General features: G+C 38.8%; 1 protein-coding gene across 3 annotated transcripts in view; it reads right to left on the minus strand.

Moving 5' to 3' along the window:
- Positions 1 to 18,688, minus strand: part of KDM4B (lysine demethylase 4B) — a 264,403-nt gene extending 245,715 nt beyond the window's left edge. For 2 of the 3 annotated variants that reach the window (XM_031947802.1, XM_031947801.1), the window contains exon 1: positions 18,338 to 18,522. The gene's annotated coding sequence lies outside the window, so the exon portion shown is untranslated. Of the gene's footprint in view, positions 1 to 18,337 lie in introns of all 3 variants that reach the window. The other variant, XM_031947800.1, reaches the window with a different exon arrangement.
- Positions 18,689 to 22,110: the final 3,422 nt, after the last annotated feature.

The raw sequence follows: 22,110 nt of genomic DNA on the forward strand, positions 1-22,110 counted from the left end.
AAACCTGTATGTAACAACTGATAGTCATAATTCAGTTAATTTTATCAACATAACTATTCAAGAAGGTAAGTTATTTTCTTTTTAGATCCTTTATTGAAAATACATAGTGGGATCATAGATTTAGAAAGGACTTTATAAATTATCTAGTCCAGACCAAAAATGCATTAGATTTCAGAATCAGCGGCTCAGAGACATTAAGCAATTGTCCAACTGGCACAGAGCTGGAGTTAGGGGTAACCTCACCTCATCTCTACTACAGTGGTCTCATAACAATCTATCAAAAAATACATTAAATGAACATAACTTTCTGGAAGGAGTTATGTTTGTGTAAATATTCACCACCAACAATGCAAAAAAAAAAATTTGTCTTATTTCAATTCAGCAGAAAGTTTTCCATGTAAATTTATTTTTCTTTTATTATTTTAAGGGATAGCCATCATACCTTAACTTCTCATTATTCTTTGAAAACTTTAGTTATATCCTTTCCTATGTGAGTAAGAGCAAAAAGACCAGCATATCTAGACTAAAGTGCAGCATGGGGAGTAATGGCTGGAAGGTAGGTTGTAAAGGGTTTTAAATGTCAAATAGAGGATTTATATTTGATCTTAAGAGTCAAAAGGAAGCCATTGGTGTTTATTAACTAAAGGGGAGTGATCCCAAATATGAGCTTGAAAATCATTTTGGCAGATATGCTGAGGATAAATAAAATAGGGATGAGTCTTGAAGCAGGAATACCAATTAGGAGCCTATTATAATAGTCTAATTGAGAGGTAATTAAGGGGCTGAACAAGATATAGTAATGGCTATTAAGTCAAAAGGATGAATGCGAGAGATGTTGAAGAATGAAAGATTTGGCCAAATACCTAGTGAGGCTGGATTTAAGAATGACAAGTTAAGGATCTTTGTTCTATGTTGTTCTATGGTGCTCTCAGAAGAAACAGAGGAGTTCCTAAGAAATAGGTTCTTGAGGGGACATGGGAGGTGACAATATAATGAAATCTATGAGGCAGCCTGTAGCATCTCCATTCCTGGGCAAATCATTTCCTCCTATCCAAAATGAAAAGGGACTTCTTTTACTCATCGGTAACATTTTTGCCTAAAAACCTCCAGTAGGGGGAAATCGCATCCACAACTTCCTTAGGATCCATACTACTTCAGATAATGCCAAAAGTCATGAATTTTTGTCCACATCAAGCTTCAATCTGCTTCCCTCAAAGTTCTAGCTGCTGCTCCTAAGTCTAACTTGGGACCAAATAGGCTAAGCCCAATTCTCTTCCACATAATTGGCCCTTCAGTTTTGCACCATGACTCCTTTAAATCTTCTCTATATCCAAAGACTCATGTGCAATTTGATTAAATAAAGCAAATATTTAGTAACCACCTACTATGTGCCAGGCACTAGGGGTACAAAGACAAAAATGAATCCCTGCACTAATACAGAAAGAACTCTAAGTTACTAGAGGAAAGGTTTCTAGTAGGATGTGATACCAAAAAATGCCTTGAAACAAGTTAGGGAGGTGTGGAAGCTAAGGAGAGATAGTATGAGACTACCTGAGCAAAGCTATGGAGGTAGGATATAGAATGTCAGATATAAAAATCACAGTCAATCTGACAAAAAAAAAGGGGGGGGGAGGGAAGGTCAGGGGAAAAATCATTTGGAAACATCACTACAGAGTCAGATTACAAAGAGCATTTGCTTATATTTTGCCCTAGGTTCAAAAAACAACTGAAGCTTCTTGAACAGATAAATGGTACTGTCAGACCTAGTCTTAAGAGTATCAATTTGGAACTTTCAAGGATGACTGTGGATAGGCAAAATAATTAGGTTATTCTAGCTGCCTTGTGATCTTGAAGCACTTCACCAATCTTATTCATTCTCCAGTTTGTTACTATCTTTGGAAAAACTCAACTCCCAAAAGACAAAAGTGTGATCTGACCAAGGCAAACAATATCTGCCTCCCTTCATCTCTTCAGTCCTGAACCCTTGTTACTCTTTTGATGGACAAAGAGTCAGTTAACTTTTTTTTTCCAGATTTTTTTTTACTATAGTTTTATTTGCAAGATATATGCACAGGTAATTTTTCGGCATTGACGATTGCAAATCCTTTTGTTCCAACTTTTTTCCTCCTTCCCCTCACCCCTTCCCCCAGATGGCAGGTAGTCAGTTAACTTTCTTTGGGTTGACATATCACAATGACAAATGATACTATTCAACCTGTCCACTCAAATTCCCCACACCTTTTTCAAATGAACTGCTATCTGGCCACATCTCTCCCTTGCATATCCATGAAGATGATTTTCTTGAACCCAAAAGCAAGACTGTATTTGATTCCTATTAAGTTTCATTATTATTAGATATGGCCTAACTTCCTAGCCTACTAGACTTTTTTGGATCCCAATTCTTTCAATTACCATGTTACCTATTTCCTCCTCACTTTGTATCATCTATACATTTTAAGCATGCCATCCAAGTCCAAGAGTAAATCAGATCTAAGACCTTTCAGATGAGGGGTCCTCAACTTAAGGTTCAGTGAATAGGTTTCAAGTCTGGGAACTTGGATGGAAAAGAAATTCCATTCTTATTGTCACTAAACTTTGATTTCTTTTTGTTTTCCTGGCATGGCACAGGTATACTTTCTAGGTTTCACAGGCATATATATATAAAACAATGAGGTCAGCACAATGGCTCTGTAGACCTTCAGGTTGGTGTTAACCTCTCCTCTCCCACACTTTCCCTTGGAGGCTCCCAAGTACTAAAAGCTAAGCTTTGGCTGTGTGTGAATCAATCTCATTAGCAATGTGGACATACGTGTAAAGTATGCTGCTAAGGTAAAGTGAACTTACCCACAGCATTCAAAAGTTCACCCATTTGCTGTAACTAATGGTTCCACATATGGATGGTGTGGTGCAGGCTGATGGAGTACCACCTATCTGTTTTCTTGATGGTGTTAGGCCAAAATTAGCACAAGCAGCAGAGAATTGATCCATATTTTTTTCATCTTATGTATTTATTTTATGCACTGGAAAATTTTAAGAAAGGGTCCACAGGATTCACTAGACTGGCAAAAGGTTCTGTGACACACACAAAAATTAGAAACTCCTGCTTTAGATAATTTTTATTCTCTCTTACCAAAGGAGAATGATGTTCAATAATCAACAAAAATGGTTAACAGAGAACTGAAGCCTTCAATAAACAAGCAGAATGGGAGTACCTATTCAACAGGCACACTGAAATTAAATCCTAGAGTAAAGAAAGGACTCGAGGATGATCATAGATGCCCAGGATTGTTAAGTTTCTGTTGATAACCTTTGAAAACCTGACTAACAAGAGAAATACTAAGAACTGGATGTGGATGTTGTAATGATTTTCTTTATTTTTACTTTTCAATAGTAATACATGTATTTTCCAAATACATGTAAAGACGGTTCTCAAAATTCACTTTTGTAAAACATAAACCTGTGTTCAAAATTTTTCTCCCTCCCTCTTTTACTTCCCTCCTCTTCAAGATAGCAAGCAATATGATGCAAGTTAAATATGTGCAATTCTTTTAAACATGTTTCCATATTTATGTTATGCAATAAAAATCAGACCAAAAAGGAAAAAAATCATGAGAAACAAACAAAAAAGGTGAAAATACTATGCTTCATTCCACATTCGGTCTTCTGTCTTCTCTCTCTGCATGTAGAAGTCATTTTCCACTCCAAATCTATTGGAACTGTCTTGAATCACCTCATTGTTGATAAGTTCACCACAGTTGATCATCACAGTTCTTATTGTACTATGTACAACATTCTTAGTTCTGGCTCACTACACTCATCAGTTCATGTTAAGTCTTTCCAGACTTTTTTGAAATCAGTCTGCTCATCATTTCTTATAACACAATAATATTCCTTTACATTCATAAGCATTTACTCAATTTCCAGTTCCTTGCCAGTACAAAAAGGACTGCTACAAACATTTTTGCACATGTGGATCCTTTTCCTTCTTTTATGATCTCTATGGAATACAGACCTATTAGTGACACTGCTGGACCAAAGGATATGTTGTAATGATTTTTAAAGGGAGAATAAGATAAAGGTATAATCTTCAAATTACAGGACAGTGAATTTGTCTTTTGAGTCTCTGACAAAATTTTATGTTTAGTTTGTGAACACTTACAAGGAAGCATTGATTACTAAGACCCAATAAGAACTCATTAAAGAGCAGAACATGCCAATCTTAACTTTATTTCCATTTTTCAAAGGATTCCTAGATTACAGATCAGGAGAATGAGACTAACTTAACAAATTTCATCAAAATATTTATAATCATAGGATTCCAACTTTGAAGAGATCTTAGAAATCATCTAAGGCAAAGAGATTCTGAGGCAAAGAGCTGAGAGAAAAGTAGAAATATAGCAAGCTCTCTTTCCCCCCAGCCCCCCCCCAAAAAAAAAAAAACTCAAAAAAGGTTTAAAAAATACACCACACTGAATTCTGATGAGGAAATTCAAGAAAAACTCGAGTCATTTTCCAGCCCAGGTCAGCATAGGGAGACAGACCTAAAGGTCTGTGGACTTTGGGGACAGGGGGTGGCTAGGAGTTACCACAAAAATTAAAAAACAACCATGATCCAAAATTAGAAGAGATCCCAGATCCAAACCAAGGCACTGAACCTTGGGCAGGGTGCAGAAATAGGTGCCAATTCGCAGCTTTGTCAATCACTCCTTAGGATCCAGGGTGGACTGAGAAGCAATTGTGGTCCTTAGACTGTACTGAATGTGGAGCATGTTTGGAAACAAGCAGTAGCTGTGTGGCTCAGACCCTCATGTGAGATCTTAATTCCAACTTCTAGTCCCACAGAAAAACATTCTACGTAACTGATTGGTAGTGGCTGAGTCTACTAAAACTCCTAAGGTAACAAACTCACAGGTCTGTTGCTCTGACCCAAACCAGGTCAAGTATAAGCAGAAGTGAGAGAGGTAGGAATAGAGGGGTGGGGAAGAGGAGTAGGTATTTAGTTACCAGCTTCCACTTTGGGAAAATTGCAGATTTCCCAACCTGAGCTGTCCCTGAAAACCTGAAATAACAGAAAAATTACTACCCCAAGAAAGCAGCAAGAGGACCAGCTCATCTATTCCCTCTAGAAAAGAACAACCAACTCCTAAGTCAGATAACAGGGGGAAGAATGAATAAACAAAATCAGATAACCACTGTTGTGTTCTGGTTGGTTTTCTGGAGGTCTCTGGACCAGCCTTCTTTTCAGCAGAGTAATCACCACAAGAATAGCCAGGTGATAAAGCCCAAAAGTCTTTATTGTTTTCCTTCAATCTGTCTCCTTTTCTGGGGCCTGAGCTAGCTTTCTTGAGGTCCTCCGGAATGTGTCTTGGTATCTGTGAGTGAGACAGGAGGACCACCACGATGATCTCTGTCTTGAAGTCTGTCTCAGTCCCAGGTTTGTGCTCCAGCCTCCAGCCACCAAAAAGGTGGGAGATGAAATGAATCTGTCTGGCTGAATTTGTCCCAGCTTATATGCAGTGTACCAAATATAAACCAATTATTATATCACTAGGAAACCATTATTTGTTGTAAGATTAAATCAATCATACTGAACTAGAGAACTATTAATCACCATGCTAAACTAGATAACCATTGTCTTATCAATTCCACTGACTTAACACCTTGTAAGAATCCTTGTTACAAGTACAGAATTCTGGCCCATAACACACCACAATAAAAAAAAAAAAAAAATAGAAGCTACAGGTCACCTCCAGAAACTTCAAAATGAAAACTTCAGTAATATTTTGGCCAAAATCCAGAATTTTGAGGTCAAAGAAAAAATACTGCAAACAGCCAAAAAGAAAGAATTCAAGTACTGAAAAGCTTCAGTTAGAGTCACACATGATTTAAGCAGCCTCCATTGTAAAGGTACTGAGACCTTGAATAGAATATAATACTCAAGGAGGCAAAAGAAACAGGGTTACAATCAAGAACAATTTATCCAGCAACACAATGAATAAAAACTATGTGTGGGGAGAGAAGGGGGAAGATGAACTTCTATGAAGAAATTCCAAGTTCTCCTGATGAAAAGACCAGAGCTACAGAGAAATTCTGAAGTGTCAACATAAGAGTCAAAAGAAACATAAAGGTGTTCTAAATCACTATTGATCAAAGAAATGTAAATTAAGACAACTTTGAGATATCACTACACACCTCTCAGATTGGCTAACAGGAAAAGATAATGATGAACACTGGAAAGGATGTGGGAAAACTGGAACACTAATACATTGTTGGTGGAACTGTGAACGGATCCAACCATTCTGGAGAGCAATCTGGAATTATGCCCAAAGAATTATCAAAACTGTGCTACCCTTTGACTCAGCAGTGTTCCTACTGGACTTATATCCCAAAGAGATCTTAAAGGAGGGAAAGAGATTCACATATGCAAAAATGTTTGTGGCAGCCCTCTTTTTAGTGGCAAGGAACTAGAAACTGAGTAGATGCCCATCAGCTGGGGAATGGCTGAATAAAATTATGGTATATGAATGTTATGGAATATTATTGTTCTGTAAGAAATAACCATCAGGATGATTTCAGAAAGGCCTGGAGAGACTTATGTGAACTGATGCTAAATGAAATGAGCAGAACCAGAAGATCATCATACACAGCAACAAGACTATACAACGGATCAATTCTGATGGATGTGGGTCTCTACAATGAGATAATTCAGACCTGTTCCAATGATCTTGTTTTGGAGGTGGCTCTCTTCTTCCACCAGAGAGAGTACTGTGGGAACTGAGTGTGGTTCACAACAGCATTTTTACTCTTTTTGTTATTGTTTGCCAACGTCTTATTTTCTTTCTAATCTTTTTTTCCTGTTTGAGTTTTCTCATGCAGCAAAATAGTTGTATAACTATGTATGCATATATTAGGTTTAATATATATTTCTACCATGTTTAACATATATTGGATTACTTGCCATCTAGGGGAGGTGAAAGAAGGAGGGAGGAGAAAATTGGAATACAAAGTTTTGCAAGGGTTAATGTTGAAAAATTAACCCATGAATATGTTTTGAAAATAAAGTTTTAATTAAAAAAAACATAAAAAAGGTAAATATAAACAAATAAACAAATTTCAAAAAAGTATGGGACTAAAATAAGGACAAACTGCTTACATTTTACTAAGGGAATACAGGTGTTCCCTTCTTCCCCAGTCCCCAATCTAATATTCAGGAATCACAGAAGTAGTTTAATTATACAGGAAGGTTTTGTTATGTCAAAGATCTTTTTTTTCTTTTTTAATGGAAAGGAGTGGAAAAGGAATAGGGGAGAGGAAGGAGAGGAAGATTAGGGGAAATTATTTTACACAATTGGCATGTAGAAGTAGAAGTCTATATAAAGTAGGAGAAACTGAAGGAATGGCTGATAACTTGAACATCTTTCTCAATGGAATTGGTCAAAGAAGGGAAGAAAATACACAAATGTGGCTACAGAAATTCATTTCACTCAAAAGGAAAATAGACGGAAAAGGAAGAAGAAAATGGGAAAATTTGAGGGAAGATAGGTTAAGGGAGGGGTTAATGATAAAATAAAACAAACTATAAGGATTTACAGATAATATATAGCTCTTTTTGTGGTGGCAAAAAATTGGAAACTGAAAGAGAACCTAACAATTGGGGAATGATGGAACATGTTTTGGAATAGGTAGAGAGGATACTATCATCTTTTAAGAGATAATGAAGATTTGTTTTCAGAGAAATCTACGGAAGACCTAGATGAAGTAAGCAGAACAATTTATCTAAATGCAATGATATTACAAATAAAAAAATCTCTGAAAGATTAAGAAATCCGGATCAGAATGATGATTAAGTATAATTCCAATGAAACAAATTCCATATGAAATAGACCACCTGATAGACAAGACTCAAAAAGTTGAATATAAAACTTATTTTTGGTCATTTGTTTTGCTTTAATTATACCTGTCTGTAAGTGAGAATTTGTCTTCTCAGAGAGAGAATTGGGAAGAGAAGATGGGTTTTTACTGGTTAAAAAGATTATTAAAAAAAGAAATCATCACCTCTGACCTCATTTTACAAATGAATTGAACTGTCACAAGGTCATAGTAACAACATTAATGTATCAATTTAAAATGTCATATATTATCACATTTGAATCTCAACAACTCAGATAAGTTCTACTCATAATTATTCCCATTTAATATAAGGGACAGACTCAGTAAGGTTAAATGCCTATGTCATAAAACTAGGTGTCAAAAGGAGAATTTGAACTAGTGTTACTGAATCCACTGAATCTACTACACCATGATGTCCAAAAGGCCACAGAAGTACTAAGTAGCATTTGACAATGTCATTTGTAGCATGGCTCGAGAATGTGATGAAAAGGCAAAGATTGGAAGACAGTGCAACTTAAGTGGATGAATGACTAAACCACAAAGAGTAGGGGGGTTAATATGTTAATGACAATCTAAATATCTTTGATGAATTTGCCCAAGGATCTGTCCTTTGCCCTACTCTATTCAACATTTTAAAAAAATCAATTATGCGAATAAAAAGACATTTTAAAGCATTATTTTTCAAATTTTAAAGAAGACATAGTTGAGATTGGTTTCTTGAGCTTGTAACTTCCAAAATGGCAAGTATTTCTTAATGAAATTGTTTTGAAGTTGGTAATCTTACATGATGCTGGAAAGATAGAAAATACATTGAATCCCTTCAATACTACTAACATCAATATATATCAGCACATTTATATAATATTTTAAGGTTTACAAATATCTTTACATAAATCATTTTAATTGTTCCTCACAAGTATTCTGAGTTATGCACAACTGATCTCATCCTGAGTGACAAAAATGAGGATCCAAAAAGATCAAAGTGGATTGAATAACGTACCAAATCTAATGAGGTGAAACTGTATTGAATGGGGATAAAGTTAATTTCCCATACTTATATTTCATCTACTGATGTTAAATCTACTGCATAAATTCAACTTTCTGAGGAAAGTCCAAGGTGTCCCACCCAAAGTTAACATCCTAAGATTAAGCTCATTTCCCCCTCTAAACCTGCTAAGAATTCTGGTTTTACTTTCTTCTCCCAATTACTTCTATTTATAAGTAATGTTTCATTCATTCAGATCTGTGGTACCTCCATTCTCCCTAATGTAACCTGAGGGTTAGTTATCTGATTTCATGCAAAAGATAAAGAGGAAGTTAGAAGGTTCTGTTCTTTCTTTTCCCAAAACATCCCTTGTATATACTCTCTTCCTCTCTATTCCCACAACCACAATTCTTATTTAGGCCATTATTACCCCAACCCCAACGCAGACTACTAAAATTAGTTCTTATGAACTTATACAATCTCAAAGATTCTTTCTCCACATTTATTAAGTGCTTTCACTATGTATCAGTTACTGTGCTAAGTGGAAATAAAAAGAAAGGCAAGAATAGTACCTGCCTTCAAGGAGTTCTAGTTAACATGGAACAAACAATCTACAATAAACCACATACATACATACAAGACATATCCACAAAGAATAAATGGGAGTGAGGACAGCTAGGTGGTGCAGTGGACAGAGCATCAACCCTTAAGTCAGGAGGATCCGAGTTCAAATCTGGTCTCAGACACTTAACACTTCCTAGCTGTGTGACCCTGGGCAAGTCACTTAACCCTAATTGCCTCAGCAAAAAAAAAAAAAGGAAAAGAAGAAGAAGAAATGGGGAGTGTAAAAATTCCAGACAGAATGAGGCATGATCTGAAAAGGTGTCTTGCATTAAGTAGGATGTGTGAACTGATCTGTAATGGAATACTCTTTCTTATGTATACCACCTAGTCTGGCCATCTACTCTAAGTATGGTACTCAAAAATCTTCAAAGGCTTTAAGGAATCCAGAAAGAGACAAAAAGGAGAGACCTATTTTCTCTAAGATCCTTTTCCATTTGAAACCTTTGAATCTGTGACTCCATTGACTATACTATAATAATGTCCAAATTGCCTTTTCTAATTTTTAAATTTTTAGTGACCAAACTACTGTTTTTCAGCCTTATACCCAAGTATAATATACTCCATTCAAACTGGACAGTGCTTTGCCCCTCAAGTACACTTTAGTCTCAAATTCCATGTCTTTACTCAGATTTATTTTTTATGCTTGGAATGTTGATTTTCCCCATCTTCATTCATTGAAATGGCATCCATACTTTTAAGTCCAAATGAAACAAAAGCTTCCTTCAAGAAGTTTTCTCTGATCCCCTAAATAGATAATGGCATTCCTTGAGACCTTATTCCATATTCTGTTTTGTAACTCTGAAGCTTTATTCTGTATTAGAGGTACCTGTGTTGCTACCTATAAGCACTTAATACTTAAAGATTGACAGGTTAGATACAAGATAAACCCCCATAAGTCATCAGTATTGTTATATATCACAAAAATATCCAAAGTTAGAGATACAAAGAGAAATTCCATTTAAAGTAACTACTGATAGTATAAAATATTTAGGAATCTATCTGCCAAGAGAAAATCAGAAACTATATGAGCAAAACTAACAAACACTTTCCACACAAATAAAGTCAGATCTAACCAAATGGAAAAACATTAAATGCTCTTGGATAGGGTGAACAAATAAAATAAAGATGACAATACTACCTAAACTAATCTATTAATTTAGCGCTATACCAATCAGACTTCCAAAAAACTATTTTAATGACCTAGAAAAAAATAAAAAGAAAGTTCATATGGAAAAACAAAAGGTCAAGAATTTCAAGGGAACTAATGAAAAAAAAAAAAATCAAATGAAGATGGCCTGGCTGTAACAGATCTAAAATTATATTATAAAGCAGCGGTTATCAAAATCATTGGTATTGGCTAAGAAATAGACTAGTTGTTAGGTTCAAAGGACAAAATAGTCAATAACTTTAATAATCTAGTGTTTGACAAATCCAAAGACCCCAGCTTTTCGGATAAGAACTCACTGTTTGACAAAAATTGCTGGGAAAATTGGAAATTAGTATGGCAGAAACTAGGCATAGACCCACACTTAACACTGTACACCAAGATAAGGTCAAAATGAGTTCATGACCTAGGCATAAAGAATGATATTATAAATAAATAAGAACATAGGATAGTTTACCTCTCAGACCTGTGGAAGAGGAAGGAATTTATGACCAAAGAAGAACTAGAGATCATTATTGATCACAAAATAGAAAATTTTGATTACATCAAATTGAAAAGTTTTTTGTACAAACAAAACTAATGCAGGCAAGATTAGAAGGGAAACAAACTGGGAAAACATTTTTACAGTCAAAGGTTCTGATAAAGGCCTCATTTCCAAAACATATAGAGAATTGTCTCTAATTTACAAGAAATCAAGCCATTCTCCAATTGATAAATAATCAAAGGATATGAACAGATAATTCTCAGACAAAGAAACTATAGACACCTGTCAAAATTGGCTAGAATGACAGGGAAAGATAATGAGGAATGTTGGAAGGGATGTGGGAAAACTGGGACACTGATACATTGTTGCTGGAATTGTTAATACATCCAGCCATTCTGGAGAGCAATTTGGAACTATGCCCAAAAAGTTATCAAACTGTGCATACCCTTTGATCCAGCAGTGCTACTACTACTGGGCTTATATCCCAAAGAGATCTTAAAGAAAGGAAAGGGACCTATATGCAAAAATGTTTGTGGCAGCCCTCTTTGTAGTGGTCAGAAACTGGAAATTGAGTGGATGCCCATCAACTGGAGAATGGCTGAATAAATTGTAGTATATGAATGTTATGGAATATTATTGTTCTATAAAAAATGACCAACAAGATGATTTCAGAAAGGCCTGGAGAGACTTACATGAACTGATGCTGAGTGAAATGAGCAGGACCAGGAGATCATTATATACTTCAACAACAATACTATATAATGATCAATTCTGATAGATATGGCCCTCCTTCAACCATGAGATGAACCAAAATCAGTTCCAATAGAGAAGTAATGAATTGAACCAGCTACACCCAGTGAAAGAAGGAAATGAATATGAATCACTAAATAGAATTACCAAGCCCTCTATTTTTGTCCACCTTTTCTTCCTTTTTTGATTTCCTTCACAGGCTAATTGTACACTATTTCAAAGTCCAATTCTTTTTGTACAGCAAAATAACTGTATGGACATGTATACATATATTGTATTTAACATAAACTTTAACATATATAACATGTAATGGTCAACCTCCACCATCTGGGGGAGGCGGTGGGGAGAGGGAAGGGAAAAATCGTAACAAAAGGTTTTGCAATTGTCAATGCTGAAAAATTACCCATGCATATATCTTGTAAATAAAAAGCTATAATAATAATAATAAAAGATTGACAGGTTATAAATTCTTGAGGGCTTTATATAAGTTTTGAACCTTCCCCCAATACCTAAACAAAGTGTTTTTATACATAGTAGGAATACTTAATAAAATTTAATAAAATCAGATTTGTTCATCTCAAGTACAAATGCGTGTCTAGACCACAATCCTTAGGTAAAAGGTTCAAAGGGTTTAGGTGAAAAATCACAATATGTAAAATGAGATGACAGACCCCAAAAGAAAAGATAAAACAATCTTAGGACATATTAATAGTTATTTGACTTTGCATAAATCACTTAACCCCAGCATATCTTAAGTGTCTTTCTGATCCATAGAATGAGGACGGACTAAATAGCTTCTAAAAATTCCTTTCAGCTCTAAATCAGTAATCTTATAATCCTAGTTCCCAGAATGGGGAAGTCTTACTGTCCTCTACTCTAATAACATCATATCGGTCCAAAGGGAATCAACCAACATTAGAAAGTACTTGAAATCATTCCATAGGAAGAACCAGGGATGTGTAGCTGTGGGGGAGTTGGAGGGGAGGGGAAAGAGAGAAGGAGATGTCAAGGAAAAGATATAACAGTGGTAATTAGCAGTAACAGAATTAGAAGCTGCAAATGAAGACTGGAAGATCACTTGTTAGAGATATGGTAAAGAGAGGATTCCATGAAGAATTAAACCAGATGACTTCTTAGATCCCTTCTAAGGATAAAGTTCTATGATTAAGATATTCCACAAACAGCCCTTTTTGTAGTGGCTAAAAACTGGAAACTGAATGGATGTCCAGTTGGAGAATGGCTGAATAAATTGTGGTATATGAATATTATGGAATATTACTGTTCTGTAAGAAATGACCAACAGGATGATTTCAGAAAGGCCTGGAGAGACTTACACGAACTGATGCTGAGTGAAATGAGCAGGACCAGGAGATCATTATATACTTCAACAACAATACTATATGATGACCAGTTCTGATGGACCAGGCCATCCTCAGCAACGAGATCAACCAAATCATTTCTAATGGAGCAGTAATGAACTGAACTAGCTATGCCCAGAAAAAGAACTCTGGGAGATGACTAAAAACCATTACATTGAATTCCCAATCCCTATATTTATGCCCACCTGCATTTTTGATTTCCTTCACAAGCTAATTGTACAATATTTCAGAGTCTGATTCTTTTTGTACAGCAAAATAACGGTTTGGTCATGTATACTTATTGTGTATCTAATTTATATTTTAATATATTTAACATCTACTGGTCATCCTGCCATCTAGGGGAGGGGGTGGGGGGGGTAAGAGATAAAAAATTGGAACAAGAGGTTTGGCAATTGTCAATGCTGTAAAGTTACCCATGCATATATCCTGTAAATAAAAGGCTATTAAATAAAAACCAAAAAAAAAAAAAAAAAAAAAAAAGATATTCCACAAAAACAAAGATCATACTCCAAGGAAAAAACCATTGAACTTGGTGACAAATTAGATCAAAGTTTTCTTAAACATTTTTGGGAGGGTGAATCAAAGACCACTGGGGATCTTGTGAAGTCTACAGACCCTTTCTCAAATAATTTTAAATGCATAAAATAAAATACAAAATTACAAAGGTAATTATATTGAAAGAAAGATGTAATTTTCCCCCATCCAAGTTCACAGACCCCCTTGATTAAGGGGGGTCCAGGGACCCCAGGCTAGCCAAAGAGCACTTTTACCTAGACACACCATTAAAAACAGAAAAGGTGATATAGGCAGAGAACCCATGAAGAGATGATGTTGGTGGAAATGTTGATCATGTATCGGATGTGCAGATTTGGAGAGGGAGGGCAGAATATTCAAAAGGAACTGTTCCATTAGGCAAGTGGAAAAATAGGATACAAGGACAACAAGTTCTTGTAACAGACAGGGAGCTACTAAACTACATAAAGATCTGTGCAAGTCAAATACTGACAGCTTAAAAATGTAATTTTATCTTTGTCAAATATTCCTCAATTACATTTTAATCCGATTCTAAATGTTGTGAGCTAGGTGTACGAAGTTGGAAGTTGGAAGCAGATCAACAGAAATGATAGTGGAAGGCAAGCGGTCATAGGTGCCCCTAATGAAGTACATGAAAAGGTGTAACAAGTACAAGCCTTAGAAACCATGCAAAGAATTGGGTCCTGAATGATGTGGGGAAAGGAGAAAGAAAATAAAAAGATGTGTAAAAGGAGAATCGTGGAAGATAAGTATTAAAGAAGCCAAGGAAATTTGGGTCACGGAGTAGGGAAATCAAAAGTATTAAATTAAGAAGAGAGTTAAAGACTAAGGATCCTAAATTATTACTTTTGCTACTGAAAACAAACAGCTCTAAAGATTAAGAACTAAAGGATATACTACAACATATTCAACATATATAGGAGTGTTTGCCATCTAGGGGAGGGGGTGGAGGGGAGAGGGAGGGGAAAAATCGGAACAGAAGTGAGTGCAAGGGATAATGTTGTAAAAAAAAATTACCCTGGCATAGGTTCTGTCAATTAAAAGTTATTAAAATAAAAAAAAAAATTAAATAAAAAAAAGATTAAGAACTAAGCTGTCTAATGGGCAAGTAATTCATTGAAGGACATTTCTTTTGTCCATTTACCCAAGACCTTTAGGCTTCTTCATCACCCTAACCTATAAAGTAGGCAATGTCATCTATTTGGCTATCTGGAAGCAGCTCTACTGAAAGATGCAGTAGAGGCAGAGAGGAAGTAGAGGTATAAAATCAAGTTTGCAGATACTTAAAACACTGAATTATTGAATTATATAACTCTGATCAAGTTTAAAAATGGTGCTACCGATTTCAGTCTACAGTGAGTAGAGAGGAGAAACCAGATAGTGTATGTATATATATATATATACACATACACATACACACACACATATAGGTGTGTATCTGACAATCCATTTTCATTTTTAAAAAGGGACAACTTTTCTATTAGATACTATCAGTAAGGATAAAAACTCAAGAGTTAACATGCAGCCACTGATAAAGTCTACTATAAAATAAAGAACTGGAGAGGAAGTAGGCTAGAGTAGGGACCTTAAAGTATAGAGCAGGACAGTCCTAAGCAGTCCTTTTACATCCAGACCAGGACAGCTATTTGTTGCTTTGACTATAGAAACAAACCATAACTTCAATAAAGTGGCCCTTCCTCAAACTTGGTGGGACAAGTCCAAGATACCAGGTTTGCTCAAGGACGAAAAGCCAGAATATAAAAGAAATGGACCACACACTATTATGGAGGAAAAAAGTAGGCTTGGATTCTGATTGATTTAAATGTAGTCAGGTAAGCTAAATTCCTATTTCCAAATGATACAAAAAAGAAGGATCCTGTAATCCTATGTAATTGGAAAACAAAGGATTTCTTAAACTTGGGTTCATAAACTTGTTCTTAAAACTATTTTAGTAACTATTTCAATATAACTGGTTTCCTTTATATAGGATATATTTTATTTTATGCAATAAAAAACATTATCCTACAAAGGGAGTAGTTTCCCCAGATTTCCAGGGAGGTACAAAAAAGGTTAATAATTCTTAAATTTTATGGAAGTCTCTGCAGCCATTCCTTTTATTCTATTTGTTTCCTTTCAAACTAATCTGGTGGGTTTTTTTTTTTAACCTACCTTGACAAATATTCAATTGTTTGAAGTAAGATTGCTCTTCTGGCTGATTTTATTTTTTAGAAATGTAGTTTTTACTAAATTTCTACTTTCACTATGACATGGAGGTGATCCTGGGTATTCAGAACACAGATCTGATAGATCCCACACCAAGACAAAAAGACTTTTACAACCTTACACACTATGAGAATAAGTTCAAAAATCATCATAATTTAATAAACTTTTCAGTCTCAGTAATTCATTAAAGTATAATCCAAGAAATAGTAAAGCTATGATTTTTCTCTTGAAACCTGAGAACATTGCTCCTCAGTTTCTTTATCTGTGAAATGGGGATAATGAAATAAGATAATATCCTTTAAAGAGATTTGCTAAACTTAAACTCTGCATGTGTCAATTATTACTATCCTGCCCAATCCAAATCACAGATATGAAGATTTCAGGGACGTTAGATATTTCATTTTATATATAAATGTGGAAACAAACAGGATCACATGAACAGTGAGCAATAAAATCCAGGACTTGGGGCTCCAGACTGGGTGTTTTCTCATTATAATCTTCTGTCTCTTTAAATGCATAAGCAGCATTTCTACCTAGTATAATTATTTTACGAAAAAATTTAACCTGACATGGTAATTTTACCATATGACTCAATACACATTTAAGGGTATTTTAAAATAATTTTTCTAGTTTGCATCCATCACCTTACTAGGTTGTCAGGATGTCCTAGCTCAGTTCCAATAAACGAAAATGAAAAACGTGGAAGAAAAATTCATCTGCCTCGTGTAATCTCATAGTAGGACTCTATGGATTATCCAAAAAACAACTCAAATCAATTATCAGGAATACAGAGGATTGACAACTTCGGGCTTCCTAATCTCAAAAAGACTTAACCAGTATGCAGTGATTCTCAAACCAAACAACCACTTTTAAATAACCAGCCCAATTCTCCTATTTAGGCTCATTGGCTAACCTTTTCTGTCTATCCCATTGGGAGCTGTGTTGCTGGTCCCAGAGACGAAAAGTCCGAAACTACTGCTTAAGATTATAACTATTATAAGAATGTATCAATTCCACAATCAGTTTCCTAGTCTGTCCACATTCAAAAGTAATAAGACTGGATTTTGTGGCTTCAAAATCAGCCCTTCCCACCCCCCACAAGGACTCAACTTCTGTACCCCCAAGGATGGTTACAGACATTAGTGACGCCCCCTTCATGACCCGCAGTTTTTGAGCCAGGCCTTACTTCTTCAAATGTAGTAGGGCTTTAAAAAAAATCATTAACACCTCATTTGCAAGGGTGTGTTGGAACCACCCACAATTGTCACCCGAGTAGTCTTTTGTGCCGGGCTGCTACCCTCTACCCAAACGCAGCATTTCCACCCTCTCAAAACAAAAAACGGCCCCGAACAAAAATCCGGCCAACGAAGCCCCAACTCCCATTTCCCGCACCCCGCCTTGGGCTCAGTAGAGAGAAAGAGAACGCACCGGCCACGCGCGACGCCCTCCCCCTCCCCGGACACCGCGGTCCCCATTGTGTCCCAGCCCCTCCTCCTCCTCCTCCTCCTGCTCGGGCCGGGCCGGACCGGCGCAGGCCGGGTGACAGCCGGCGGGCGCCGCCGACCAGGCTTCCGAGCCTCCAAGCGGAGCGCGTTCCCCGCCTCCCCCGGGCGGAGCGGGCGACCTGCCCGGAAAGCAGCTCGCCCGGCGCGGCGTCGGGGCCGGGGGCTGCCGCGGAGCCCGGGGGCGGCTGGGGAGCCTGCCAAACACTATTTCCCGGATCTGGGAAGACAGGGGTTGGGGATCGGAAGGAGAGAGGGGGAGGGGGGAGGGGGAGGGGGCCCCCCACCGGCCGGGGCAGTTAACGCATCTAACCGCCCCTCGCCAGCCCGGCCGGGTCAGGGCCTGAACAGGGGACACCGCCCCCGCCCCCGCCCCCACTCCCCCGCCCCAGCCCCGGCCCCGGCCCCGGCCCCGGCGCGGGGACCCGAGCGGCCAGGCGGGGCGCTGGAGACAATGAGCGGGGGAGGGCGGCGGCGGAGGAGCCGCGATGGAGGAGGGGAGAGGAGCCAGGCCGGGCCCGGGACGCACCGGGGCGGCGGAGCTCGCTCTCCAGCCCCAGCCCCGGCAGGGCGCAGGCCCGCGGCCCGGCCGCGCTCTCTCTGTCTCCACTGGGCCCGTCATCGTGCTCGCCCTTTCTAGACCGGCTCGGCTCGGCCCCGCACACCCGCCACCTCGCGTCGCCTCCCCGGGGGTGTGAGGGGGCGGCCTCGGCCCGGAGTGAACGGGGCGGGGGGTGGGGGGGAATAGACTGCTCCAGCTTGGGCCTCCCTCCGCCGAGGCAAAGCACCCTCGGGCCTTACCCGATGGGTTGCTGCCCGGCGCGTCAGCTTCGTCAGTCCGCCGCGAAGTGGCTGGGCCAGCCGCCTCTGGCTCCTTAGCTCGGGCCGGGCCCCTTCACTCGCTTGCTCGGCCAGCACTCGACCCCACCGCAGCAGAAGCTCTATCCGCGATGGGCCCGCACCGCCCCGGCCGCCATTGGCCCCAGCACCCACACCCGCCCGCCCATTGGCCACGGCTGACAGCTCCGCCCCTCCCCCTCCGCTCCGCCGATCAACAAGGCAAGGCCCTGCCCCTTGGCCAGCGAAGAGGTGGGCTAGGAGGGATTTCGGGCACGGATTGGCCGGGCCTCCAGGGAAGCCGCACCTCCTCATTGGACTAGCTCGAAGGACTCCCGACCCTCCCACGTGCCTGCTGCCCGGCCACACTCCCATTGGACCTGAAGAACACCATTCAGCCACTCTCGACCAACCCAATGGCTAAACAGCCTCGGATTGACAACGGTACCGTAAGGCCCGCCTACCGGCTGCACTAAACTGAACCACTATTGGCCGCAAGGCAAGCCGGAGGCGCAAAGAATGGATGTGGCAGATGTCACTCAAGTCTCTCTCTGTAGAGCCCCCGCCCTTGCAATCAGGCTGGGAAATGAGTACGTGATGCCCAGCACAACAGCAGGCTGGGCTTGGTGAGACGGCAGCTTTCCGTAATGTTGGAGACCTTCAATTTGTAACGTAGAGGCCTTAGCACCTGAGATGGAAAGGAGGAAATAAAAGGGAAGACAGACCTCTTGGACACATGCAAAATACGGGTGGCCGAGCGCTCCCCCGGTGTGGTGGGAATTCAGGCCCAGGTCAGGAAGAGAAAACTGAGACCCCGAGGTTATGACTTTCCCCAAGGTCATACAAGTATTAAGTGGCAGGAATGAAGCGAGGCAGCCCTCAGACTGCCAAGACCACCGTTCCAAAGGCTACTTCTGAATTGTGATTGCTGCCTCCTCCTCCCTCCACTCCTCCCCCACGGAGGAGCTCGCCTCTAACCAGAGAAAACGGAGCCTCGGGATCCTCCTCCTCCCACTCGTCTCCACACACGTGTACTTCATCTGACATTCTCCGGGCCGAGGCCGGCTCGTTGTGGCTCCTCTCCAGGAATCTTCCCCACACAGACACCTCCAAACCGTATGCCCAAAAGCAATACATTTCCCTAGGTCCCACTGGGATCCCCTCTGAATCTGATCTAGATCTCTTTAACCCCCGTTTTCTTGTAAGCCAAATTCCTAGATAGTGATCAATATCTTTGTTTGCTGCCTTCATCTTCTCTCGTTCCTCAATCTGAGGCAGCCAGGTGGCACAAGGCTTACAGTCTGGAAAGCGGGAGCTCAAATCCAACCTCTACATTAGCCAGAGCCAAGTCCTTACCACTGAGGTTGTCTACCTCAATCTCCCAAATTCATCCATTAACTAAAGCTACAGCCTCCAATCACTCTTAATTGTTGATTCATAGTCTTGAAATCTCTAAATTAGATACTGTTTAGCACTCTCTCCCCTCTGGGTTTTTTATGACACCATTATTAGTTTTTACCTGTTTGCCCATTTCTCCATTAGCTCCATATCCCTTATCACACCTCCCTAACTTTAATACTGCCAAGACCTTCTATCCTAGCACCAAGTGCATTTATTTGCTCCTCTCCATGATGGATTTAACACACCTTGTAATTTCTACATCTGTATGTCCAACCTCAATTTCCTCTTCTGAAACTGATCGCCACACTGGATCATCAGTTTCAGACCAGATATAACAAATTCAATAAGTCTTAACACTAAACTCCTTTCCCCAAAACTCCAACACTCCTCACTTTCACACATCACAATTTCAATGGAAAGAACACTTCCATCCTTTCTGGTTCATAACCTCAGTACCATCCTTAAATCCTCACTCTTTTCCCTCCATGAAACCCAATCAGTTACCAATTCAGACATTTCTACCTTCATAGAATCTCCTGAACTCCATTCTATCACCCAACTAAACCCTTCATTCAGGCCCTCATCACCTAAACAATTGCAACCCCTTAATTGGCCTCCCAGTCTCTAGTCTCTCCAATCTATCCCATACAAAGAAGTCAAAGTAGTTTTAAGCATGGTCTTCTATTTAATTGATCAGCTCAAGATTTCCTATAGTATCTCGGCAAGCCAGATACCTAATCACTCCCCTAAACAACCAACTATCTGCTCCCTGTCAATCAACTCAATTAAAAGTCCTTACCAACTGTGCCCCAGTTTTTCTAGGCCAAGTGTACGTTACTCCTTTTTCTACCCTCAACGATCGTTTTCTGTTTTTGCCATGCTCTATTTCCTGTCAGTATGCTTATTAATAAGCTCCTTCCTCACTTCCCTTCAAGACAGCTCAAGGACCACCTTGTACATGAACCCTCTTCTGACCATCAACAGCTAGTACCCTCCCTTCCAAACAGCCTTTTACTTAATAAGTAAAAGGCCTCCCTCCGCCCTTTTTTACATGTATTCTCTTCATATGTATCTTATATGCACTTAACTGCATTATCTCTTCCATTAAAATGTAAACTCAAACTTAACATAGGGATTGTATTAACATATGGTAAGCACTTAAATGTTTTGTCATTAGATTCATACAATCTAAGCATCTCAAGTGTGCTTGCAAACTATTCAATTCTACTCAATAAATTAATAAACTGAAACTCAAACTGGGGAATACTTCTAGACCTACATCACCCAATGGTAGACTTAAGTGACCCAGATTTCTTGATTCCAAGCTCTGTACTTTTTGTCTGTTAAAAGCTTGAGGTCCTATTCTATATTGGATACCAGAAATATGAGTGTCCAACCTCAAGGCCCATTGCTATTGAACAACAGTGGCAAAAGGGAAGGTTAAAAAAAGAAAAAAAAAAGATAACAGCTTCAAAGGAATACATTTTGTATTATCAATTTTCCATGTATACAGAATTTTCATTTTCAGGTTTCCTAAGACATTCCCTTACACTACATTCTGGAAGATATTCCCAACTGAAGTACACAAATTAAACCAACTGGCATATAGCATTTCAAATTTTTTAAAAATTGCTTTGAATTTCCACTCTTTTTAGTGACTACACTTTTCTGTAAATAAAAGGTATAAGGGGAAAAGAAATGGCATAAAGACATTTAAAATGTACTGCAGAAACACTGCCTTTCTCTTTAAATTTTTTATCTGTTAATATAACATTTCTTGGGGTATCTTATTTTTTTCTTTAAAGCTGATTCCCCCTGACAGAAAGTTTAAAAAAAAAAAATCAACATTAGACATCGATTCAAAATTGTTATTTAGCCTGGGTTGGTCTTTGGCATATGTATGACATGAGGTTTTGATAAATTATAAATATCTTCAGAATGATATTGTTTCTAACTTAGGCTTATGTATCTGCCTTTGAACATACCCAAATACAAATGATCATGCTCTGCCTCATACCTCCATGTTTTCAAAGCTAATTGCTGCTCCTCAAAGTCTCAGTTTCTTTATCTGTACAATCAGCTTAATCAACAGCTCAATCTTTGTGGTTGGATTTTTGGTAAGGATCTGCAAATGAGGGCATTAAGATCCCAAACTCCTTAACCAGGGTTCACTCTACAAATTAGACCAACTCCACAATGGATTTACAAGGATAAATTCAAAATCCACCTTAAAAGCATTACATTTAAATGGACTTTGATAAATATTTTTTCACTGAATATTTGCAATTTATTGAAGCTCTTTAAAAAATTAATATCCCTACAGAATGAAGAAGCAT

Source organism: Sarcophilus harrisii, chromosome 1 (assembly GCF_902635505.1).
Source record: "Sarcophilus harrisii chromosome 1, mSarHar1.11, whole genome shotgun sequence".
Taxonomy (NCBI): Eukaryota; Metazoa; Chordata; class Mammalia; order Dasyuromorphia; family Dasyuridae; genus Sarcophilus; species Sarcophilus harrisii.